General features: G+C 39.9%; 1 protein-coding gene and 1 long non-coding RNA gene across 12 annotated transcripts in view; both read left to right on the top strand.

Moving 5' to 3' along the window:
• The first annotated feature begins 1,945 nt into the window (after positions 1-1,945).
• LOC148053339 (uncharacterized) lies at positions 1,946-14,570 on the top strand. The gene is made up of 4 exons (XR_015708545.1): positions 1,946-1,987; positions 7,051-7,151; positions 9,317-9,414; positions 11,620-14,570. It is a non-coding gene; the product is annotated as an uncharacterized LOC148053339 (long non-coding RNA).
• Positions 14,571-22,197: 7,627 nt separating this feature from the next.
• The window catches only part of AHI1 (Abelson helper integration site 1), a 127,083-nt gene continuing 122,209 nt past the window's right edge, over positions 22,198-27,071 (top strand). For 8 of the 11 annotated variants that reach the window (XR_015708079.1, XM_087774044.1, XM_087774046.1 and 5 more), the window contains exon 1: positions 22,198-22,519. The gene's annotated coding sequence lies outside the window, so the exon portion shown is untranslated. The remainder of the gene's footprint in view (positions 22,520-27,071) is intronic. The other 3 variants (XR_015708080.1, XR_015708081.1, XM_087774052.1) reach the window with 1 other exon arrangement.

The raw sequence follows: 27,071 nt of genomic DNA on the forward strand, positions 1-27,071 counted from the left end.
GACTTAAAAAAATCTCAGCCACCCAAACAAGAAACTATGTTATAAAAGCAGATAAGTTACACATCTAAGGTTATGCCATGTCCTTCAATATGCACATACTGCTCCCACTGAAATGGAAAGGTTGAGTGCACACTGAAGGGTAGACTTTAGGTTAAAAGACTGATATCCTGTTTAGACTAAAACAGATATCGTCAGAAGTGATAGGGTAAAAATGTGACCAAATATTTTTCTTGTATCTTTTTACAGTGTCCACGTAATTCTCTGGGCAGGAAGGTCAAAACAAAATAAAACTCAACATTTCAAAGCTCTACATAGGCTAATACAATAAAATAAATGCCAATACTCATAAATTGTAATAAACTACTATGAGATGGAGAAAATATTGGTAAGAAAAATATATCTAATCTAGAATGTCAAATAGACTCTCACAGACAATGAGGAAAAAAAGACTTTAAATACAAGAAGAATGTGCTCTAAAATAAAGAAGAATAATAAACTGAAATTTAATAATAAAGCAAGTAAGGACTAAGATTAACTAAACTATGCCATGTGAAAAGACTTTGAAGGAGGAACAGTCTTTGACAGGGGCATGTGCACTTCTCTTTGCTATTGATAGAATTTGTACATATCTATCAGAGACAGCGTGGTTCATTGTATATTACAGAATTCATAAATAATGAGAAAAGCTCCACAAAAATTAGGAGCAATGAATTACCATTACCATTCCTTCAGCCCTCTGACTTCACTGGTAGGCATTCCCTTACCCAGTTTACATGAGGCTGAACTCATATTCTTTGCATGCCACCAGGAGGCAGGTCTGGAGTCATGAACTGCCCACAACAGAAAAAACTATTGCCACCACGTCCTCTCAGGTTTCAGAATTAACTGAAGGATTTGCCTAAAAGGTACTTTCTTAAAACAGGGGGGGTTCTCTCAGACAATAGAAGCAGTGAGCATCCACTGTCTACTTCTTGCCACTAAAGGATTAAAAACTTGAATTTAAACACCCGACAGTTTTGAACACGCCATTCTGACATACTGTGTCCAGAGCAAAGCATTTGGGGATTTTAGTGGGGTTTTAGTTCTTCGCGAATGGGTACATTCTTGACATTTTGTCCTAATGTGGGATGAAAAATATTTCCAAATCTTGAAAGTTTTCACAGAACTGAAATTAGGTTTGCCAGCTTGCACTAGTTAGCACAAAAGCTGTTTCAAAGGAAAATGCAACTTTTTGAGGTAAGTATGGATGAGAACACATATTTTAGAACACAAAGGGCTAAAGTAAACTTAAGCTGTTGTTTTTAACAACAAACAAATATTTCTGTAGTTGCAGGGAGTGAGCCCGAGAGGCCTGGACACTGTGCGTGTACTGAGCTCAGAAGCACACCGGGATACAGCGCTTGGAATTGCTCCCGCTTGCGGGTTCATTGTGCCAGGGAAGGAAGTAAAGGAGCTCTGTGAAGGCCCCTGATGTCTTACATCTCCAAAGTCACTATCATGCAAAACGAAAACCTTTACCCCACAGTTTACAACAAGTTTCTGAAAAACCTGAATGAATGGGTAAAAAAAAATCTTGGTTTTCTATGGAAGCTGAGCTAAACTTGTTAAGTTTAAGGAGATTTTTGGGGCAATGCTGCACGCAACTGTTGGAAACGTTTGTACTTACCAACAGCATCAGCTCTTTTGGGCACTGTTAGCCTGTCAGCACCGCGGCAGTTATATACTTTCTGTCTCCTGCAGTGCACCTTGACCAAGCTAGCTCACACACTAACACACAGCTTTGGCTCAGAGGAATGAGTCAATGCCTTCCTCAGGACCCTGAGTGCCCCGACAGGACTTAATGGCCTTGATCAGCCTCACCTGGGGGCTCCGCCCACGCTCTCTGCCCATCCCCTCAGGAGCCCCATTAAAGCTCAGGCTGCGCCAGGTGACCTGGGCTGTCTCTGGCTAGCTCCCTCTTTTCTTTCTTCCCTGAAGTTGTCAGATGGTAAGTGTTTTTAGCTATAGAATCCCCTTATGTTTTGTGTATTTACTGTTATAGTTGCTTATTAAGTCAACCTGCAAGAATTCACTCTAAAACTAGAAAATGGCAGCCTTGTAATGCATCACACTCCATCAGCCTTTTAGGATGATTTTGTCAAGAAACAAGTTATGTGTGTAATGATGCATTTGTGTTGCTAAAGGTCAGTATGTTAACAGAGACATAAACTGAGTAACACAGCACCATGAGATTTCAGTGCAATCCACCAAATTTTCCTAGTCTGTGACCTGTAGAGTTTCTTATTAAGTCAGCATAGTGGCATTAGTACTGTATGAGGTCATTTGATACTGGTACTATGTCTTGTTATTAAAGGCATGTTACAAAATATTAATGACCAGCTTTTTGTGAAACTGTTTCTGCATGTAGCACTACTTAGAAGATGACAGTAACTTATTAAGAAAAAAAAAAAAGCAACCTTAGTAACTGGTTTTAAAGTGATTTGATCTATTTGGGATCCTGAGAATGTAGCAGAACAGCTTATCTGCAGGAGACAAAATATGAGGCAAAATACTTCATGCTGTTGATTTCCCCCAAAAAATCATTGGAAATAAGTAGTACTAATACATAAAAATCCTAATTCAAGTAGTAGTGTATCTGTTTCTTTTTCAGTTCCTAAGTTACAATTGTATAATCACTATGGATAGAAAGTCATGACTAATCTTGTGGTCCTGAAGCTCTACTCACAAGTATCAGTTGGTACAAAAGATGACCTTCAATTTTTCTTTTGCACCAGTTATTTTTCCCATTAGCAACTTACAGTAAGTTATATAGCTTCAAGCTATAAAATCTAGTTCTGTGTGTACATAGCTAAAATTTAGCACCTGCTTGTCAAATTTGAGAATGAAATTTTGCAGAGAAGCATCTTAGTAACTTATCATGACAATAAAATATGGGGTATTAACAGCATGCATCCTTTGCTGCTTCTGTTTACTTTAAATGGGCAGTACTCTAGTTCAGTTAACAAAAATGTACTCCAGCTAACCTATGGGGTATGAAATAATTTTGTTTTATTGGCAGTATTTGAAATGAGAGTTCTATTGTATTTTGGAAATGCTAAGTTAGTCTCACTTTGCACACCCAAATCAGTAAAGATTTTCTTGAGAACAACAAATCCCAAACACTACATGAAATTTACTCTAAAAGTCAGATTTAGGACATAGCTGAAGACATTCTTCCTAGTGAAACTCGGGACCGAAAAGCAAGGCTTACTGCCAGATCCTGGAAGGCTAGGCAGGAGGCTGGAGCTGGCAAGTGGGCTTTGGCTCACAGTTCATCTGGCATAATGTATGGGTTGTGGGCCTGCGGTTAAGGCCAGGGGTCAGGTCTGATTGTGTCAGGTTTTGAATTAAGGACAGCAGGGACTGAAGACCTATGTTTATTCTGGAAATTGCAAGGGCCCTGGTGTTGACGCAAGCAGCAGCAATGGAAGATTCATGGCAGATTATAGTGGTCACCGGGCTGTAGTTAGCTGAGTGTTATGCTTAGTATTTAAGATGGCAGAGCTGCAAGAGCTTGCTTTGCTGCTGCACTGTGGGAGGTTAAGAGAAGTAGTGTAAGAGCTAACAGTGGCAAGGGTGAGTGGGGCCAATTTAGCATTGCATCAGAGTCACTTGGCAATGATTATAACTGGTTTGAATCAGGTTTAAGGTTACGGTTTGATAGAGTACAGGCTGGAAGTTAGTTTTATCAATGGATCCTTTTTGCTGTCTAGGGTAAGATCTGATGCTGGGAACGTTGGAAATGTTGACTTGCTTATGGAAGTTTCTAGAGGAGCATGGATCTCACAGTTATGGTCAATTCTAGTATTGGAGTTGAAGGGTAAACAGCCTTGTGTACTGGGATCTCATCCCTGTCTAGCTGGGAGATGGCATTTGCCTGCCCTTGGGTTGGGAAGTATTAGTGGGTCTTACAGTATGAACAGTGCTTAAGTTTAGTGCTAATTCTGCGAGACCTACAGCAGTAGAAAATAGCTAATGCTGGGAGTAACAGTGGCTTGTAACAGCGCAATTATGGACTTATTGGCTATTATTAAATCTAGGAAGAAATATGTTAAATGATTTGCATAGGAGTCATGTTTGACACAAATGCTTGGACTGGCAGTGAGTTACAAGTCTTTAACTTAAATTTGGTACAAAACACTCAATAGCTTTACCATCACTGTCATAATAATCTTCTTCCTACCTTTATCCTAGAAAAACTGAAGGGCTTAATTAAGTCAGTATATTAACATCTCTAAGAGAATACAGAAGACAAAATTTTTCTATGCTAGGGAACTCTGAGTGGCAAAATAGTATGATACATGTTACTTGTATGTAGATTGTTTCATTTCTCTATTTGATGTCCATCCAACTCCATCTAATTAATAATGACTTTGTTCTGTTGCACCTTAAAAAAGGTGCTGGATGAAGCCAGACAACTATTATAGCAGCTTCTCCCAATTTTTGTAATTTCAGAACATCTGACTGTGCTCATTGCATGAGGATACTTCAGAGGATATGTTTCTGTTTGAATAACACTACATCTATCCACATGTGTCTGTGCAAATGCTAAATATTTTTGCATTTTAGGCAAAAAGGATTTTAAGTCTCTGTAGCAGTTTTCCCATTTTCTTTTAACACAAAACTTGAGAATTGGTCTTTGTCTTTCAGCCAGTAGGACTACAAATTTCTCCAAATACAAAGAATGTATCTCGGAAGACAGAACCTGTTTATGAAGTTTTTCTAAAATCAAACAATAGATGAACTTGCACCTGCTTAATTTACTATTCAAGATGTATAGTGGAACTCAGATGTAAGCAGCCGAACAGTTTTATGATTAGTAATTAGACAGTAATAATAATAATATTGTCAGCTAATAAGTACTATGCCTACAAGTGTCTCAGGCAAGGAAGTCTACTGAAATACTTAAAACCAGGTAATTTCTTGATATTTAAATAGGTACATGATTTCATTACGTGAGCATGGTAATAAAGTCCTTTGCATTTCAATTTGTTGCAAACTGGTAGCTCAGAAATAGTTTCTACTATTAAAAAGAAAACCAGAAAATGAATGAAATTTTTTTGTCCTGTTTAAGTAACAAAGGCCTCAAAGGTAGAATATGATTTCCTCTTTAATGATCCACCACATATTTAATTTGAACATCTAGTTATATAGCAAGAGTACTAATAGTGACTTTAGGAAAGTGTGCCAAGAGTCGAAGTGTTTCACAATGTAAAGTGAGAATTTCAGCAGGAGATTAAAACTTTTGGAATAAACTCTACAAAGTACCCAAAAGGGATTGCAAATTTCAAATATTAGTTGTAATATAGTCAATTACTTTAGTGTGAAATAATTAAGTCTACAAAAACTTAAAAAAAACTCAGCAGTTTCTCGGAAGTCATGACCTTGCATGTAACCTCTTAAAAAAAAGTGCTAAGTGACAAAACTGGTATGATAAATTTAATGAGCAATTGCAGCAGAAAAGGTAGTATTGGATTGATTCACCACTGCTCATTAGTCTTCAGTATCAATTAAGACACAGTCCCACCTCATATTCAAAGTGTGTAAACAAAGTCATTATGACTATCCTTAAGCTGAAAATATTTGATCTGTGTATTAAATGTGCAATGCTTTTGCCAAGTTGCTAGGTTTCCTTGGCTTGCCCCAGAAAGAAAAGGGGGGGGGGGGAACAAAAAACAAACACACAACCCAAACCCCAGAAAAAAACCATAGAAAACCAGCCACCTTTCACAACCTTGTAAAATCTCTGCTAGCTTCTCTCTAGAGTATTTTCTGTTTTCCCTTTTTCTGTACAGTATAGTGTAGAAGTCCATTATAAGACACTTTAAAAGTAAGAACAAAGTTTCACTTAAACTTTTATTCACCTTTTCTATTTAGTGCATTTGGAAAATAGTCAGTGGAAACTAATATAATAATGAGAAAACAGGAAACAAATTTATTCAGGAACTTACTAAACTGATCGACACACTTTTGTTCAGAAAATAATAATGTAGCACTTGATGAGAAGGGTTGGCATTAAAACAAAAGCTGGATGAATATGAAGCAGTATTTTAAATTTGTAAGAAGGTGGTAATCCTTTTTGTTTGATTGCCAGACATGGAAGTTAGAAATTTTTTTGTTTACAAAAAGACACTGTATTGTTAATTATTGCTTATACAGAACTCCAGGTATACAAGAGAAGCAATGTTGTTTTCTTAACTTAGACTGTTGCCTGCTCCTTTTGAAAAGGAGCATTACTTCTAAGATTTCTAGCTTCCATTCAGAGTATAACATTCAGATAGAATCTGTTAGCTTTAAAATAAAGATTGGCTTTTTTTACCAGTGCATCGTGCATTTCAGTACTGGATAGATCTGTACAAAGTTATCATAAAGTCAAAATAAAACTCTTGGGCTCATTTGCTTGAGAAAAGGAATGTGCAGAAGATCCAAGATAAAAATGAAGCTCTAAAACCAGTAAATTTAAGAATATCTTACTCAGTTTCTGTTCAAACTGTAGCAGTTCTGAACAGAAACCACATAAGAAATACTGGTTTTGCATTCTCCTCACCCAAGGGGAAACTTGGTGTCGTTATAGTTTAATATTTTTGTGAACATGTAGCTCAGTTTACATCCCCATGTTTACATTACGTGCCAAATCTGAAAGGCGAGGCTCCTGCAAAACAACTCAAAGGGATGGAGTTAAAAGCCTTTGTGCGATCCCTGTGTATGGAAGGACAGTGAACTACCAGCAAAACTTTCTCTCTCTACTCTGAAGGATTTCTTAACTAAGGGGATGTTATAAAGGTTCAGGTGGAAACTCCCTTCATCTCCCCAACACCAGGTGGATGTTGAAACTAGGACGAAATGAAAATTATTCTTCCTTCTGTTAGTCCATTCTTAGATTTTTCCATCCCTCAGGGATGTCCTGAGGGTCTCAAACAGTCTTCATACAGCAACAACACCTACTGAGCTAATTTCTAGACCTTGCCTAGCCTTGGAGAAATGAATGAATATGCTGACTTTTCCTTTCAGAAAGAAACCTCTCCTTGCCTGTTTGCTGAAGAAAGTTTGTGTTCTTCAGTCTCTACAATTCCATCCTTCCCAAGGAAAAGTGAGCATATTCTTTCTATCAGGTAAGCTATCTCGAGCTCTTTTGTATATGTTATCCAGATACATAAATGGTCCTTAACTTGATCATTTCACCATAATCATTCTTTCCACCGAGAACATTTTCAAAAGCTTATGGACAGTAGAAGTGATCCAATATTACAAGAGAAAATTTCTTTTTATAAAGAACACTCACTGTGTTCTGATTTGGGGGATCTGTCTTTTGATTAAGGTTTTTTTTCCGTCAGTCCCCTTGTCCCTGCAGAATGTATGTCAGTAATAGTTCATTAACTGGCCAGCTTTGCAGAGTATGAACAGGACAGTCTAAGGCAATCCCTTAATACCAGACCCTCTCTGCCTAGTGGTAGAGTTTTACTCCTACTCATTAAGAGGATTCTTTCCTCAAATCTGGCACCCAAGTTGCCAGCCAGTGATCAAGCCATTTCAGTTCACTCGATGTCCCCACCAGATTCTTCAGGACTTCCTAACCTGTACCATGGCATGATGCTCCAAGAGGAGTCAGGACATGCTAATGTTCCCACCCGCAGGGGAATGGAACATCTACTATTTGCCACCGTGAAATCAGACTTAGGATCAGAAAAGATGTGGGAGAACAGTAAAAATAGGTTTATTTCATTTATTACAAAGATTACTTTACAAAGAATACATTACTACATTTGGAGAAAAATAGAAAGAGAAATGACAAAAATACACAGTGTCCTTTGGATGCTCTGTTTGGAGTGTCTCTGCCTAGCTGGCAAAACTGAGACTTGAAACTAGTGGAAAATTTTTGCAGTGGTTAAAACTGTGACCCAGTTCTTGGAAGAGCTGCACCCCCAGGCACAGCCTTCCTGAGTAAGAACTAATATTTGGAGTAGGAGTAAGGAAACCCCCTTGAGTGTAAATATACCCTTGCATATTTCCTGTAATCTTTAATCTTGGTAGTTATTTTAATAGAGATAACAAATTTCAACTTCTCTGCTAATGAAATGCAGTCTGTTGCCTAAAAAGCAGCCTGTTGCTGGATAGTTCTAGAGAGATTTAATACTTCATTTATCAACAAAGAAACACATCCTTATCCTGGCTTTTCTATGTAAACTGAGCATGACAGGTAATTTTTTTAGGACTTGTGCACACAAGCTCATTTCATTCCATAATTTTGCTATAACATATAAATTTGAGGACTAGTTATTGTATAATAATTGCATAATTAAGAATGCATTTTTCTATCAGCTCTTTGTAACAACTACAAGCAATCATGAATGAGAAAATAATGGAGGCAATGGTGTGCTTGTGTTAGGTGCACCTGAATCGCAACTAGTCTTACTTCAAACATGACACTATAGCAAAGATGAAAATCTCAACTTCTGCTACAAGAGTTCACAATTCTGTACAGGTAAAACCCCTGGGCCCCAAACCAAATTTGCCCCCAAGTTCGTTCTGCTCTTCTCTGTCTCACCTCTGCTTTCTCTAAGCTATCAACTTAGAGCACTTCCAACTATTGCAGCAAGAGGAAAAAGAAAGCTGAAGAAAATCATTCTATCAGGCACAGGTTAAGAAAAAAGCAGAACTCCCTCAAGCAGATGGACTTTTTACTTCTCCCTTTCTGGCTTTGAGACCAGTCCAGGCTCCTGAAGTGGTAAGGAGAAAGCATGGCCTGTCTCCTGAGGCAGCGCTGCCACCACAGAGCTAAGGATGCTCTTTCAAGCAGCTCAAGGAGACAGTGGAACAGGCACCACAGTTTTAGCTGAAACCCACTGACTCGCGAAAACATCACGACAGTTGGCAATGCAGATAACAGCAGGTTAAACTATGATTCCTTTCTGGCCTTGGACCACTGTGAGGTTTGTACGATCAAGCACAAAGCCTATGAAATGCCTGACTAAATGTGAGAATATTACCAATGAAATCAGTCTGACAAAACGGCACAAGGCATCAATGCCTCTGTCATCCAAGTTGCCTTATATCATGGCTGAGTAAAACAGGAGAAAAAAAGCATCTTAGTCTTTTAACTGAAAAGGGATTAATATGTAAAGATACAACCAAAGCAAAGTTTAAAAGAACAAAGTGTTTTTCAGTGAACTAAACACCTTATTTCTAATATATTTTTAAATGTGTTACTAAAATAAGCTAATCTGTGTTACTAAAAAAATAATTCAAAAAGAAGTCTGACTTTTTTTTTTTTAATCAGAGCGAGAAACCTAAGTCTGAAGCAAGCAAATGCTGTCAGCTCCAAACCACTGGAGAGATGATTGAGTTCCACAGCACATGTGGGTCACCGGAAAAATGGTACGTACTAGGGGACAATTTGCTCCTCCTCTGTGGCTGAGAAACACGGTGATATTTTGAGTATGCACCGATCATTTTCTTTGAAGTGCAAAGAGGACTGTGAAATTGAAGTGTCTTATCTTTAGCCATTTAGGGTTGACAACTAATTCACTAAAAAAGATACAAAATTCAATACATTTTTCTATTTTTATGTAAATGATCTGACAAATTTTCCTTTTCAGGATGTCTTTAAAAGAGATGAGGCTAACTCTCTTACTGCACAAACAGGGCTTGTGTAATCACAATGCAGTAGTTACAAGATGAAGAAGTATGCCTTTGGAGTTCTTTTTCCAGCAATTCTTATCAGACTGTCTATCAAATAGTAAAAGTGAGAATAGTATTCAGCTACCTTGAAAATATTGCAGCATTTGGACTTTTTTTGTGTAAGAAAAATGCGTATTTTCTGAGTTTAATATTACAATTAAGTCTGTAATTGTGATTCAGCTATATGTAAAAATTAATGCTTTTTAAGAAGTGAACATATAAAAGACAAATTTTGTAAAACAAGCAAGAAAGTCTCTCAGTTGACTTGAACCAGCAGAAATTGATCCAAATTATTTGCCTCTAACAGGGATTTTGTGTTGCTGAATTGTATGAAAAGAATTTCCAAATCAGCAGCTCACAATTATTTGCCAATATATGGCTTCACATCAGAGGCTGTGATGAAGTGTTTGTTTTTATTCTGTGAAATATAGACTTCTTCCACCAAACAGAACTGCACATTAATATAAACTTGGAGTAAAATAATCAAAAGGGGCATACTTGTTAGTGCCAGAAAATAAAACGAAACAGAAAATCTGAACAATTTTTCTTTGATAAATATTATGAAATTTAAGAATAATCTAAGAACTGAAAGGACTATTAAATCATCTAATCAATCTATGGAGGTAAGAGGCCATTAGATTTTATCCAGGTACCTGTACATAAATCTTAGACTCTAGTAAAATGTTTCCTTCTCAGAAGATTAAGCTGTATGTCCCAAGCAAAGACAAGGGTTTGGCTCTGTGCAGTGACAGATGCTGGCTAAGCCAAGATGAATGATATCAGCAGGCAAACCATACCGGTAACTGCTGAAGGAAGCAAAAGTTTGCAAAAGTTCTTGCCAACTAAGACAGAGAAACTCCTTTACAGTTCCAAAGGTAAGGATTAGTATGAGCCTAGTAAATACTTCAGCCTTGTAAGTACCTCAGCACAGGCACTTTTGTCACCTCAACTTTCTTTCTAATAAATGGTATTAGTCCTACATAGTAACTCTTCCACGGTTGTTTTTGTGATCCTTCTTTGACCGTGTCTAGAAACTTAGAAAGCTGGCCAAGGGCAAATATAAAAGTAGGGGAAGGATTAAAAGTATTAGATGGAAACTATGTAACAATCAGCTTAGCAGCAGTTCCTATTTAAAAAAAAAAAAAAATCATGGGATGAATAATGAAACCACTACATGACTGAAGTAACATCATAGTTGTGTTGAAAATAAATTGTCATATCATAGAGTTTCTTTCTGTGAGAGGGTAGCAAGCTTTGTGCATAATGAAGAGACAACAGATGTCATACATCCATCTTTTGCAAAGTTTTTGATGCTGTCTCACATAACACTTGCATAAGCAAGCTACAGCTACCTCTAGACTAGAGGAAACAAGCACATAGATGGTATAAAACTGGTGGAAAACCTATTTAGAAGTAGCTGTCATTAATTCACTATCAATATAGGAGGCTGTATCAACGTGACATTTGCAGGACTCTGCCCTGGGTCTGATACTATTTGATGCATTAGTTATTGAACTGGGTGGTATAATAAAGAGGAAGCTTTTTAAACTGGCAGTTACACCAGTCTGTGAGGAACTGGAAGTGTTTTGGACAAGAGGGCTATAATTCAAAGTGATCTTGACAAACAGGAAAGAAATCTGAAAAAGGAGACTGCAATTCAGTAAGGATGTGTGCAAGACTTAGATGCACAGCAATACACATGCACACAGGCTGGGGAATGTTTAGCTGGCAGCTCTGCTGAAAAGGATCTGAAACTACAGGGTTCACAAGCTGTATGTGAGTAACAACATCAGTGCCCTTGGAAAAAGCATACATGACTATCATCCAGAAGATTGCCGAATTAGTTATTTTATCCTTTTCAACACTGCTAAGTCCTTACCTGCAATATTCTGTTTAATTTAGGCATATTTTAAAAGATTTGGACCAATTCCAGAGTCTAACAAAGAGCAACAGGCATGGCTGAAGGTCTCTGAAACATCATCTACAAGGAAAGACTGAAGGCACTGAGATTGTTCAGGCTGGAGAGAAGACTGAGGGGAAAAAATTGTTAACTGTTCAAATTCTGAAGAATACCCCTCTTGACTGATGCAAAGGCGGCGGCAATAATCTGCTCTCTTTGTAGGGAACAGGAGTAATAGGCCTAAATGGCAGCAAAAGGGGCATTATTAGTGATAGAGATGTGATTGTCCCAATCTACTCAGCGCTTGTCAGGCTGCACCTGCAGTGCTGTGTACAGTTCTGGTTGCCACAATTCAAGAAAGATGCAGACAGCCTGGAGAGGGTCCAAAGAAGGGCCACAAAGATGATCAAAGGGCAGGAGAAATTGCCCCATGAGGAAAGACTGAAGGAGTTAGGTCTTTTCTCCTTGGAAAAAAGAAAGCTTAGGGGGACCTCATCACAATATTCCAGTAATTAAAGGGTGGCTACAAAGAGGACAGAGGCGCTCTCTTCACAAGGAGCCACGTGGAGAAGACAAGGTGCAATGGGTACAGGTTGCACTGGGAGAGGTTTCATCTTGATAAAAGAAAGAAATTGTGAAAACAATCAATCACTGGAACAACCTCCCCAGGGACACGGTAGAGTCCCCATCACTGGAGGTTTTCAAGATGTGACTGGACAGGGTGCTAGGTAAGCTTATCTAGGTTCCCTTTCACATGAAAATTTGGACCAGATGACCTTCTGAGGTCTTTTCTGACATGGGCGGTTCTATGAACTTTCTAAGACCAAGGGTAACGACACATCAGGGCACAGCTGGTGAAGAGGCTGTGGAAACTCCAGCTCTGGAATATTTTTAAGAACAGTCTGCAATGATGTGGGTATAGTTTACCTTGCCTTAAAAAGGACAAATAGACTGCAAGCCACATCAGAGTCCTGTATTTTATGATTCTAGGGCAAGTGTGTCAAATACAATTTTCTCTCCACAGCTCATTTGATTCGTACCAGTTTCTGTAACTACTAAAAGTGGAAAGCAGAATTAATTCAATGAGCTAGCCTGAGATAGGCAGGCTCTATCAGGTCATAGAAAAATTTAAGTTCAGGCAGTGCAAACAAAAGGTGAGAGCTACGAAACACCAAAAATTACACAGTAATACAAAGGACATGATGCACAGCACACTAAAAAGCATAGTGAGAAATGAAAGTAATTTAATATCCTTTCACTAGCAACTGAACTTATGTATGTTATACAGGAGTGAGGATTCAAGTGTTCTCCAGCTTTATCCAATAACACAGAGAAGAAGTGGGCTGCAGTGTGGAAATGGAAAAACAACCATTTAGACAAGAGAAGGTGATTCAATAAGCAGTATAAGGAAGCTTCAGTGAGTTGGGATAATACAAAAAATTTTTAATCCTGCAAGGATCTGCAGGCCCGAGTCAGAGAAATGATCAAGAGACCAGAGACATGTAAAAGCAGAATAATTGAACCAGAAGGTATAATGCTGAAATGGAGAATGATGGACAATTACTGTATCTGATAGGTAGAACCTGACTACATACGATCGTAGGAAAAGGCTGCTAACAATATAATGGTCATAGGCAAGAAACAGTTTGCAAAATCATAAGAACACCTAGCAAGAGACCTTGCCCATCAAAATACCAAAGAGATGAGAGTAGTAGAAGTATCTAGTAAGTATTTTAGGAGTAAATCAATTAACATTGATACTGTTATTTTCCAGTACATTGGTATTAATGCAAAGCAGGTTTTCCATTTGACTGATTTATGTACATGTGTCTGATATCTTTGCGCCTGATGTGGTCAGGTTGCTATGTCCTTGTTTTACAAGGCTTTTTTGCAGTGACAGGAAACCAGTGGCAAAACACGTGGGTATTAAGTTCTATGTCCTGAAGCAAAAGATTTAGTTCTATTCTCTTGCAGCAACAAGAAAGAGTAGCTGCCTTTAGATTACCTAGCTTAACAGAAAGACGATACAGAAAGACCATAAAAAGAAGCTGTATCAGGCAAGGAAAAAATGGTACAAACACAGGAAAAGGAGGCAATACCACGTTAAGTACAAATTCTGACTGCATTCCAAGAGTAGACAGTGAAAGCCTGAGAGAAAACCAGAGCGTAGAAGGAAAAGAGGGAGGATCAAGGACAATTCCTAGATTTCTGGTCTGAGAAACAAAAGTTAAGAACTGCGTTAATAACTGTCTACTGAAATCAGAAACTGGGAAAAGAAAAACTGTTTGCCAACAACTTCTTTCTAAATGAAGTCATGTTTGCACTCAGGAGCTAACAGAATCAAGCCAGGCATGTAAGTAGGAGTTAGAAAATGCAGTATTGATAAAATGTACATAGAAAAAATAGCTAAAATAGATACTCATTATGCATTGTGACAGGGTAAAGATATATAAAAAACCTGCCAAGAGGCGATTCTTAAAGATGTCTAGAGATGGGGCCAGAAGGTTGTAGAGCTGGCCAACTCTGCAAATTGAACAGGTAGAAAAGTATCTTCAGTCAATTCCTGGTTTCTTGCTCAACAGAACAGGCAGAAATGGGAGAACAGAGACTTCGATCTTGTCTGTGTCGAGTATCTGAATTGCATGATTTTTTTTTAAACTACAAGCATCTTTACAAGTAATCTGTGTTCTTGCTTTGCACATTACTTAAGGAGGAACATTTTATGAAAAATAATGTGTTCTATCCATTTTGCTCTTAATCATCAAACCATTTGGATATTTAATTAGTCATTTTCTTCTCTAATTTTCATTTTGAGTTAATTTTACTCAGAAATGAATCTGAAATGTCAACTTACACTGACTTTTAAAGCTCCTTTATAAGCCTCATATGTAACTTTGACAGAACGGTGCTTTTAAGTAAGACAAATTAAAGCTGAAGTTTTTATTTTTGCTGGACAGATACCAGAATCTGACTATACAACAGTACCAGCACATCACCCTAATAAAGGCAGAATTACCTAATAAGTCAGTGCCCATCACTGTAGAAATAAACTGCATGTTAGGTTGAATGCAGAATTTCAGTACAAAACTACGATGAGACTTCTCATGTTATTTGGTCCTGGATTGTTTCACAACAAAGTGAAACGCAGTCAAAACTTATCTCATCTTTTGGAGTTTGAATAAATTTCAAAAGTCACTGTAAGATATCTCACTTTTGACTGCTATTTAGACATGCTTAAGCCCAAACTGCTCTCTACAAAAAAAGCTCCTTCATATGCATTGGCCAAGTGCAACACAGTCAACTGGATCATCTATAGTCCACCTAGAAAGGCAGACTCTTGTACTTCAGTACAAGTCCAAAGTTCCATTATCCCTTTGCTAATAACAAAAGTATGAAAAAAAAATTAATGGCTTTGATATAAAAATATAAAGTTCAGAAAACAGTAATGTTTTTTATAAATATGGCTTGCAAAATTGCAATGAAGGCAAACAAATTCACATTGTTTCATTTACCTCTTAGATACCTTCAGGGAAGCTCTAGGAAGACTCCACAACAGATTGATTAGAAACAAATAATGAGGATGCACAACAGCATAGTTGCAATGGAACTATTAAAGTATTTCCCAAGTTAAAAACTAGCAACTCTTTTGCTGACAAGAATCGTGATTCTTACTCAGGAAACCACTGGAAACATGGAAAGAGATGAACCTTAATAAAATACTGAAGGATAAAATATCCCAGTGAGACAATAATGATTAACAAGGTAGGCTTGAAGGCTTTAAAAATAGATTTATGAAAACCTACCAACAGCTATGAACTAAAATCTCCAAACAGACCTCCTAAAAAAATAAAACCCTTTAAAAGAAAGGATACCAGACGAAACAAATCAACAATTGCATTTTAAAGAATAAATTACTTTTCTAAAAAAAGATTGTGGCAAGTAGTCTACAAATAAAAGACTATTAATAATAGGACACAATATGGATATTCAGGAGAGCCAACCTCTCATCATCATTCTTTATTAAAGCATATTGTATAGCTAATAAACAGCACAAAAGGAAAACAATGTAATTAAAATGCATGCAAAGATGCACTAACCATACAAGGGGAAAATAGTATTTTTAAAAGTTAAAAAGCAACAATGCTGCACTTAGTTACAGGCAAATTCTAGCTCTGATATCCAATGTTTCCAGAATATTTCAGAAAAATCAGAGTTAATGATGTGCTGTTACACTGCCATCCTGTGGCAAGGTACCCACAGCTTTCTGTGAACATCATACAGTTTTCCTGATGATAACCTGCTTTCAAAAAGGCAAGAGCATTCTTGTTCTGAAGACATGAAGACATCAGTAGGGATTTAGCTATACCTCAGGAGATGTTGCTGAAAAAACACTAACCCTACTGAAATCGCAATCAAAATTTTGCTTCAGAGGGCTCAGGACCTTATTGTCTGGAAAGACAATTTGAACCTATTGCTTCTGAAACCTAGTTTCCTCATGTTATAAAAATACAACACATTATTATAAATAATCTAGTATGTTGAACATATTGGTACATAATCTGAAATATGAGGGAGTGTTGATGCAATCCTCCTATTAACGTAAGCCCATGTAAAATGACAAATAGAATTACTCATTAAAAATCTAGGAATCTTACATTTCCTATTAATACCAGACCCTAGGATTATGCTACTTCATAGTTTTAGCCTTGCTCCAAGTCTCTGCATTAATATGACAACTAAGGCTTGAGCTTCTCAAAACATTTCAAAGTCCTATGTTAGAAACATCTTCAAATAGAAAAAAGTAGATTTCTTTAGATGCTTTGTTGAATTTTAACACAAGAATTTTTTGCCCCTGGCCTACAAGTAAAAAATGTAGAAAACTGTGAAATAAGTCTTCTGCGTGACAGAATTTCAGCTTTGGGAAAACTGTCACCCACAATAAGGTGATAAACAGAAGGAAAAAATGCCATGGCAATAGCTGTTTCTCTACTCAGGAAAACACTTCAATTTAAGACAATAACTATGGTTCAACAAAGTCAATGAGGGTAAAGGACATTCTTAAACATATGCAACAATTCTCTTCTGAGAAAGGACTGAGTATATTACGTGCTTATGTATCCCCCTGAACTAAAGGCACTAACTTTAGGAATAGGGGGTGAGTCAAGGATTGAAACAACATGGAAATCTTTCAGTCTCAAAGAGCTGAAGTTGTCGGAGAAAAGGCCACAGAAACATACGCTGCCAAATAAGCACGTACAGACATTTATACTGCCAATATCTGCATATTTAGAGAACACCAGCTTTGCAAAATAGTTAGACCTTACGACTTGCTTTCAAAACACTAGAAGTCTGGCATGCAAGATACAATAATCTCAGGATGCAGAGCATCTTGCACAATTGGTCTCTAAATTTATTAAAGAAGTTGGTGACTGACTTTAAAGTAATTTTCGTGACATTTCTTTTTCTTATCAGTATCATTGAAATTCTTCTACGAGTTGCCCCATAAATTACTCAAGCTTCAATTTTTGTCAAACAATCAGATCGTTTGCTCAGAATACCCAATAACGGAAGCTGAATTATATTGACTATCAAGAGAAAAGAATCCACTCATCAGTTAAACAATTAACTTCTGCCAAAATACCACTGCACCTTTAGAGCCGAGTTGCCCAACCCCAAATCCTGTTTCTATTTTGTACGCTCAAGTGACACCTAGAGGTTGTCCCCTGCATGTGATAGATTTTACCCTTCTGTTCAAAGTTAGGCTCTGACAAGAATCCGTTCTTCACCATTCTGGAATTCCTGCGAGATTTTCAGAATACATCTGATATCTACAAACTTTCTACCTGTACACAACAATATGTCATCACTGTGTGTGTCCCTTTCTACTTCCCACACATAGCAAATCTAAGTAATGGGAAGCCTTCTATATACAAGCCCCTGCAACTGAAAATCAGATGAACACAGTGAGCACAAGCTTTTCTATCCATTGAAAAACTCCATGCATCCATATAACTGTTCTATCTTTTTTAAAAGTCTTATTTTTCCATCAGAACAGGATTTGCGCACTTGTATATGCTTTTGGGCAGGATGTGTTGTGTTTGGAATGTTTTCTTTTCTTTGGTCTGTTCCACAGGCCATCAAAGTACAGACAAAACTCATCCTATTATTTTTGGGGCTGTCAAAGTTCCCCGGCTGGATTTCTTAGATGCTGCTCCTGACTTCCATTGCCTTTGCGATAATGAGCAAAGGCTAAATCTTTAAAAAAAATTTTACTGCCAGGTAACGGAACAAAGGATGTTCGTGACACTGATGTTGGAATACATATTGCAACATTTTTAGCTGTAGTGAAAGTGTGATTAGTAACCTCAGAACTGCTTAATATCAGCAGTTCATGTTATGCATTATGCAAAGTACACAGGAAGAACTCTAAGACATAGGACCTCATAGGAAGAAACATGGGGCAAAAAAGTCTTTAGATCAGCATGTCAAATCTTGGCTTACAGTAGCTTTGTATCCAGAATATTCTTAACTCCAGAACAGTTATTTTTAACTATCCTGAGCTGAAGGTACCAAATTTAACATAGACTTATATTCTTGGTTTTATCACAGAATCTATTCTTCACGACTAAGAGCTGCAGTGTTTCCCTCTGCCTATTCCCCCCAAAAATCTAACTAAACAAGTCAGCTGACGAGGTGAGATCGAATTCTCCTCCGACACAGAAACTGGGCCTGACCACTACTTGCTTATAGAACTCAGACTACAAAAATACCTCAGGTCTCTCATAGGTATAATGGCCACAGAACTCTTTAAGACGTTCTCATGAAACAAGTATTCCTGGAAATTTGACACAAGTTTGCACTAGTAATAGGAAAAGTTGTTGATGTCTAGTGCCAGGTTTATTTAGAAGGCCTTGTAGCCCATTACTGCTGCTGACAGGTCAAATCTTAGACAATATCAAATCTGCTTTCTATGTCAATGATTAAAAATGACTGGTTTTGAATTAACCATACCTGAGCCTCCCAGCTGCCGTATGCCACTCACTCTGCCAGGCTCAGCTTTCATCCAAGCCTTGGGGGACTTGCAAGATCTTACCTTTTAACAGATTTGACAAGATCTTTCTTCAGTCTTGCTGTCAGAAGAACTATCTGACAATAGCCCCAACACTTACCGTTCTATGAATTACAACCCTACATACCCTGGGATTTTACAGGGTGGGCACCAACCCCCATCTTAGTACTGCGAACCACAGAAGATTCTCATTTAACCCCAATCCTAATCCTCACAGGAAGAATAACTTCAAGACTGACAGCGCTCTTCAGAATTTACCATAAAAGATTAAGCACTTTTCATTTCAACCTGCCTTACTTTCCAGAAGCTTGTTGGTTTGCCATACCCAACAATATATTCTACAGTTCCTGCTGTCCCAACTATTAGGAGAGCTTTATTCATAACCTAAAAGCTTCGCTACAGTGAAGGGAACTCCATCTCCCACTTAATTAGCTATGAGTCTGCTCCAGAAAGCCGCCTTCCTAAATTACTGGCACACAGCGTCAAGCAATACCATTAGCTTGACGGTCCCTTCCACCTCAACCATACACTAACCAAAACATTAACAAAAACAAGCGACTCTCAACTTCCAAAAATCCTGCCTCAAATTCCCCTTGCTTCAGTTGTTAGGTTATCTGCACTAGCCTCTGAGGATGCAGGACTCCCTCTTCAGCCCTTACTCTTGAAAAGCGTAACTCTAATTCCAGGCTCTTCCCTCATCTGTAAGCAAGTGATTCTATTGTATGGTAGATGTACTACCATACACCCTCAAACCCTGTCCCTACAGCCCTCTGCCTAGCAGTGTGGCCATGGGAGGGCCCGGCAGCATAATTCTTTTATTTTTTTCTTGCTGATATCATGACAATGAGTCTGTTAGAGGACTAAACATGCTGATCCATAAAAATGTCCCCTAGAGACAGACGTATCAAACAGCTAGGATGAAGACTCCGTTGAGATCACACCGCAGGCTGCGCTAGAATATCTGTGCACGTGCACAACGTGTAGGCTCATCTTTATAAGGGAGGACGGTGCTTATGCAGCATGATACCAGGCAACTGTGAAACTGTGCAAGGGAGCCCTCAGGTTACAACTGTACAAAACGGTGCATGGAAAGCTTCTGGGAGTCTGTCTTCACCAGTCACTGTCCTGTAATGGACTCTTAAGAAAATGTCTAGATTTCAGATCTAGATTTGACAATTGGTCGGATCACGGCTGACGAGCTAGGTATGGACCTATTAGACTCTTGACCGTACTGAAGTTCTTAGGATTGGTATTGACATTTAGAAAGGAAGGTATTGAAGAGGTAGCTTTTCTGCTGCATGCTGAACAACTCAAGGAGATAACATAGGGCTAGTCAAACAGAGACAACAGATCACAATTATCATAAACCAGTAGCCTCTTGGGGAACCATTTTGTCGTTTTCTCTACACTGAGAGTTGGGGCTAGAATTCGGATTAGAGTCACAGCGTACAAAAAAATCTATGGGTTTTTTTTCTGACTGCTGCTAGGCTACAGACATAGAGTGTGCTATAATTGGGAATGGTGTCCCTGTTAACAGTTAGATCAGAATCCATCATAGTTGTCCTACCTATACTGAAAATTTGAATAAAGCTTTAATCCTTTGCTGCAACTTGCTGGGACCACAACACTAAAATAAAGGTGGCCTTTGACTAGGATGTCTACCTTATGACTAGCCCTGAGACCATTTTAAGTGTCTTGGCTACTGTAAAAGCTAGCACTAGAACTGTCATATAATTATATGTTAATTATAAACATAACAAATCTTGTCATAACCATACAGCTTAGTCAAGAAGGGACATCTGGATTTCTGGTTATCATCTGGTCCAATCTCCTGTTCAATGCAAGGCCAACTTCAAAGTGAGATCAGGTCGTTCAAGGCCATTATTTAACTGAGTTTGGGGTACTACTGAGGATGGAGATATGCAAGAACAGAGATATACTAGGGATAGAAAGCAGCTAAAGAAATGCTGAAGAGCTACCTTCTTTTGTTTAATTGTGTTATGCCAAGGCAATCCAGGACACCTGCCTTATGAAAGAAGAAATACCCCTACCTATCAGGTGAGTGAGTGTAAGCATTTGAGAAAGCAGAGGACAGGTAAGTACCAGAAAGAGATAATAGTATGTCACTAATAATACTTGAGAAACAAGGAAACAAGGTTTCGGAATGTGTATTCTTCTGGCAGCCAGTGTAACTCTTGGCAGAATTCGAGGGACACTACGCTTGGGAACCATGAACGTCATGATCACAGTATCACAAGCATTAGCTCACTTCTAGGTTGTACAAAGAGCATACTGCCAAATGAAGACTAATTTTAACCAACTCTACTTCTGAGAAGATATGGCCATGTTCATCCAAAACCTGCATGAATTTCTTGAGCCCTCTAGTGTTTGAAGGAACTTTGACATCTACAATTTTTGTTTATTAGTTTTCACACAGAAGACATGAACAAATAGTTCTTCCATGACAGTAATGATTAGTTATTATTCCTAGAGAAAAACAAACAAAACACTGCTTAAATTAGCTACTAAATCAGACAGGAAAGAAATTTCTGGAGTATCTGCATAGCTTCAGGACTTCCATTTGTGCTGCCATTTGCAAAAAACTGCATCTACTCCAAACGTTTGACGGACACCCTCCTGTCTTTAACCGAGGTCATTTCCCAGAGACTTTATTCTTCTGCAAGCAACTCTTAAGTCTGAACTTGAGAGCTATTCCATACTTTTCAGTTTTTTAAACGGATGATCCCTTAAGCATCCCTGAAGGCCTCCCCTGTTTCTAAAGCTTTTCAGTGTCTTTTTTCTAAATTCCAATTTCAGGTTTTCAGTGAAGCTTTTTTGTAACCAGCCATCATCCATGAGAGGAAAACAACACTACAAACAGACCTGGAACCCAGGCCAAGGTACTGCTGAGCTAATTACTGACATTCTTGTTTTGTAGAACACGTTGCCGGAGTCTTTGCAACGACACCTTCGCAACACGCACCGCTTTTAGATCAGGTCTCTGCCATTTTGCACGCGCAGTCACGTAGGGGCGGCGGGAGAAGGCGGCCGCAGCCGCTCCCTTTCTGCGCCAGCAAACCCCTTTCTGCGGGGATGGCGACTCCGAGGTGTCTTTTCTTGGCTCTCGTCCCCCCCAGCTCCGCCAGACACCGTCGGCCCGCACCCTGTGGCGGGCCTGGCGGCGGGCAGCACCGCCGCGCCTCCGGCCCCCCTCGCAGGCCCCCGCGAGGGGAGGGCGGCAGCGCCGGGAAGCGGCGCCACCAGGCCGGCAGACGGGCGGCAGGAGCTCCCGCGCAAGCGGCCCGGGAGGCTGGCAGCCGGCTTCCCTCCTTTTATCGCCAGGTCCAGCCCCGCTCCCGCCGCCTCAGGGCGCCAAGGCCGAGAAGAGCCACTGCCCGCCCCCACTAGCGCAGGAAAGCGGTCCGAGGGGAGCGGGGCGGCGCATGCGCACAAGGACGGCCCACACCCGCCGATCTGCGAGCGCCCCGGTGCGCAGGCGCCCTCCCTCAGGCCGCACCGCCCCATCGCGCATGCTCCTCGCCGCCGCCGCCGCCGCCGCCGCCGCTTCCCGGAGGGCGAACCCAGGGGGGTGCGCTGCCTAAACCGCCCCGGCGTGAAGCGCGGGCCTGGCGGCTACTTCGTTCCTGCCCCTCCTCACCCCCGCTCTCCTCCGCGCATGCGCCACGTGCGCTGTTTCCTTGGCAGCTGCGATTGTTTTCGGCAAAACCACCTGCGCGGTGCTGCGAGGGGGGGGCGCGGGAGAGACCACTGCCGCCGGGAGGCAGGGCAGCGCCGCGGCCAGCCGCCTCCCCTGCCCTCCCACGGACGCGGACGTGAGTGATTCCCCTCGCGGGGCCGGGGAGCGGGGCCGCTCAGGCAGGGCCCGCGCTGCGGGCGGGGAGGCCGCGGGCGGCCGTCCGGGGTCCCGCCGGGCGCTGCCGCCGCTCGCCCTAGTGCGCGGCTCTAGAGGCGGGTAGGCTGGGGCACGCCTCCCCGCCGCTGCTCCCTCCCCCGGCTCCCCTTCCCTTGTGCCGGCACTCCCCTCTCCCGCCGCCGCCTCCTTCCCCCGCCTGGGGCGGGGGGCTCAGCCCGGGCCTTGGCAGCCGCTACGGAACGCGGTCTGGCGCGGCCGTTGGCGCGCGCGGCAGCGGCGGCGGCGCGCGCGGGCGGTGTGAGGCGCCCAGGGACCGGCCGGCGGCGGGGCCCCGGGGGCGGCGGGCGGCCGGCGGGCAGCCCTGCCCTGCAGCTCTGCCCCGCAGCCCTGCCCCGGGCCCGGGCGGCGCGGGGAGTAGCGGGAGCTGGGCCCCGCACCTCGCGTGGTTGCTCAGCCTAGCGGCGGGGCTGGCTGCCGGGGCGGGCAGAACTGGCGGCCTGGGGAGGCCAGCGCGGCTGTCGTCTTCTGGTCTCGGTGCAGCGTGGTGGCATGAAGCAATGCCGCGCGGAGCCGTAATCCCTTGATTATTTATTTTTCCCCCTCTTGCTACAAGCTTTGTAGTTTACTCAGGTGGGATTGCGTGTCAGTTTATACCCACGGCACGTGAAAATACAGCACATCGCCATGCCTGACACGTTAAGCCCCAAAGCGGTGATGCCTCCCTCGCACGAGGAACGTGCATCTGCACATTAAATGCAATTAATCCCGTGGGTTAGTCCGGTTATGGCTCGTGCTGGGAGTGTTCCTTTGTATCTTTGTTGTTTACCATTATTCCTCTACGCAAAGCAAAATGCCACTTTGGAAATAAAAATACTTAGGGTGTTCTCTTGATGAGAACTCATTTTCACAATTATGATCTAAGATAAGGCAGAGACTTAAAATGTAGTAAGCAATGAAAGTCAGCTGTATTTCCTTATAGAGAACTGAAGTCCCTAGTTTTGCCATCAGCGCAGACAGAGACTGTTTTCAACCTTCTGACGAACAAAAGGTGCCAAATCTCAGGGAAAAAAATAGCAGTTACTCTGAAACTGAAGCTTTCTGATACGTTACTATTAAAAAACTCAGATGGGTGGCACCAGCTTTCTTAAACATCCTTTTAAATCAGTGCGAACACAAGGTTTTTACAGGCACATGTAAACTGGTAGAAAGCTACTGCACTTTTAGTAGTGTTTATTTGATATGCAGGTACATAGGTATTTACATGGTAATAATAAAGCTGTCTGTCAGTTTTCTGAACTTAAATACTGAATTTTCATGAACAAACCAGATTGCTTTTTGATGTCGCATTTATCATTAGTGAAGAGGTACAGATTCAACTCAGTGTTTTTTTGCTGTATAATTCTGAGTTAAAGCTTTTCCAAGTCTCGAAGTAGTGATACCTATAGATAGCTGAATTAGAAACCTACTAGTAAACCCCAAGATTTCCCACTATGATGACTGATCTCATCTAAAAGATGAGAAGTCAGCAAGGCCTGACGTTCTACTTGTTTTCAGCCACTGAAGATTACATTCACTTTTTGCAATAAAAGAAAAATGGGGGGTTTAGTTTGTGAAAATCCTGAACTGTGCAATTATATTTTGTCAACTCGGTTTCCTAAATGGTCCTAACTAGTAGGAAATTTGTCACTTCCCATTGTGTAGTACGCATTCTATATGTTCTGCTCCATTATAGTATAGGTTTATTTTTTAAAAATTTTTTTTTAGTGATCAATGAAAGTGTTTTTCGTAAATAGTGGGCTTTGTGGTGTGTTTTGCACAGAGAATTCCTACATTATGGATGCAGAATATAGCAACTCAGTGGGTATTGTAAAATATTGTGAAAAGAGCAACAATTAAATGTAGAATCACATCTATAAATACAGATGGAATATTAGAGGAGACGAAATCAGATGAGTTTCAGGAAGATATATAGTAATTCTTGGAAGTTTGGGCTTCATTATTTTGTTTTCCTGGTTATTCCTGATGGCTGGAATATGCCACTGTTCCAAGTATGTATTTTTGTCGTTCCTGGATTGCTTTATATTAAATAGCATGGAAGAGATCAAATCTGATCAGGCAAAAATGCATTTTACAGGACTAATCTTAGTAATAACTTCTTTTATTCAGATTGAGGCACTGTGGTTGCTGAACTTTGATGTAAGATTAAATCTCTCCTATTTTAAGGTGAGATTATACTGAGTAAACAACCTTGTTCTTACCCTTGTTGATTAATGATCTATATTTACAGGAGTCTAATAGTTGCTTTAATGCACCATGTCAAAGGTCATGTAATTCTAAATTGGGAATGTTTATAAAATAATAGCACTATGATTAGAGGACTTTATCTTTTAATGTTATTGCCACAAGAGGATAGACTTTTACTGAATAAATAGGGGTAAATAGAAAATGATGCACTCACTGGTGAATTTGGCACATCTATGCATTTTACAGAGAGTGCTGGTAGACATGAGGTGAGCCTAGCCTTTGGAAAGGTGTTTGTTCCATTATAAGCAAAAGTATCTGCAAAATTAATTTACCTAGTTTTTTTCTGGTGTGATTTATTTAACCTTTGACTATAAAATTATTTCCATAATTGGAAATTGGAACAGGTATGCGCTTTACTTATTTTGCTGTTGTGTTCTATATTGTCTCTCATATTTTTTGTTTTAAATTTAAGAGCACTTCAGCATTTCATTTCTTGTTTGTAGTTATTTTTTCTGACGGGTGGTTGAAATCACTCGCCTAATCATAAGAGACTTTTCCATGCTCCTGCAATCCTCAGTGAATGATTAAAGTGATAGAATCTGCTGTATTTTATAACTATATTTAATTTTCTATTCTCTCAAATTATAAGTATTTTCTAGCCAATTGTGAATCTGACTGCTTGAAAAGCAGCACTTAATAACTGTAGTACTTTTAAAATGGCCTTTTGGTATAACTAAGTATACATTGCAAAAGAAGGTTTATTTTTCAATAATATTTTCTGTTTACATTTCTTGTAAGAAGTGTTATTTTTAACTGTTACTGTTTTAGTTGTGACAGTAAAGCTTTGCTTTATGAGTCAAAACATATTTTAGTTAGTGAAAACATAGCTAACTTGTCAGTGACATGATGAAGCATATTAAAGAACAGAACATTTTTTTTTTTTCTTTCCTATGAAGTCCCTTCTGGTCATCCTTGCTCATTTCAAACAACCTTAGATTGTTGGATACTTAGTATAGATGCTTTGCTTAATACATGAAATAAACTAATGACACTTGGCCACTGACTAGTCAGCACCTCTGTAATCCCAAACCAACTCTGACACTTTGCCTTTTTTTATTCTTAATTTGGTTTGGTTTGGCTAGCCAGCAGACCAAACTACTCTAAGTAACAAATGTGAAATGACCTGAAAGTATGTAGCCTGTGGGGGACAGGGAAGAAGCCAGTAACACTGTGGAAGAGAGATGAGAGGCATCTGAGGGTACGGTAGTGCAGGTGCTTGGGGATGTAAGTGTAGCTTTGGCTGTTTCCTATACTGGTAAAATATGTGTGCCCAGGAGTGATTTTTAGTGTTGAGGCCCACTATTAAACTCTCTTAACCCCAAATCAGAGCGGCTGTATGCAAACTGCCTATTAATAACGGTCCATACTAACTCCTAAACTGTACCCAGGAATTGCTTGGGTGAGTGTTAGGTGGTTTGGACCAAAATGGTGCCGAAGATAATGCAGCCAATATAGCCTGGCAGTATTTACTGCTATGTCTTAATTTATTGGGATAGATGTAGTCTGGGTGCCCAGTCTCATGTCCAGTGAACATGAGCTAGTGGTGTCTAACAGAAGGTGTTACCTAGGGAGAACTTGGAGCTCTTGCCCGATGGGCTATCAGGGAGATAGGTACGATAGTTCATTGCACGGAAGGCTAAGGGGAACATAACACATTCATAGAAAGCTAGGTTTCATTAGTTCCACTGTTTACAAAACAGCTTTTTGTATTAAAGTTTTTTGTAAAACATTCTGAATTTTTTTGATGAAAAGATAAAGCTGTGTAATATTTTTATTTGCCTTCAAGCTTTGTTTGGATTGCATTTGTAGGCTTTTCTCCGCAACCAGGAGGGCCTAACATTTTTTTCTTTAGAGAAATGAGTTTCATGTAATTGCTTGTCTGCTTTATGTAAAATACAACTGCTTATGTAAACATAAATATTTAGAGATTTGTAATAAAGTTAGATTGCTGGCAGATATTAATCTTTGCATTGAAAGCTGTCAGCTGGCTACAATGTGACTTCCTTGATCATGCTGTCAGGATAGGAACCTAATTAGAAAGGCTTCAATATAAATGGCTTCATGGGTCATTATTATTTAAATAAACTGTAGGTTTTTTTAGAAGACTGGAGGACTACAGTACTGAAGTATTTGGCTATGGCCCAGAAATATATAGCTAATTAAACTGCTGTACTGTTGGCTTTTTATTTACTCTCAAATAACAAGTA

The sequence above is a fragment of the Nipponia nippon genome, unplaced genomic scaffold (assembly GCF_047370975.1).
Source record: "Nipponia nippon isolate SJK-2023a ecotype South Korea unplaced genomic scaffold, ASM4737097v1 scaffold_4, whole genome shotgun sequence".
In the NCBI taxonomy this organism is placed as follows: domain Eukaryota; kingdom Metazoa; phylum Chordata; class Aves; order Pelecaniformes; family Threskiornithidae; genus Nipponia; species Nipponia nippon.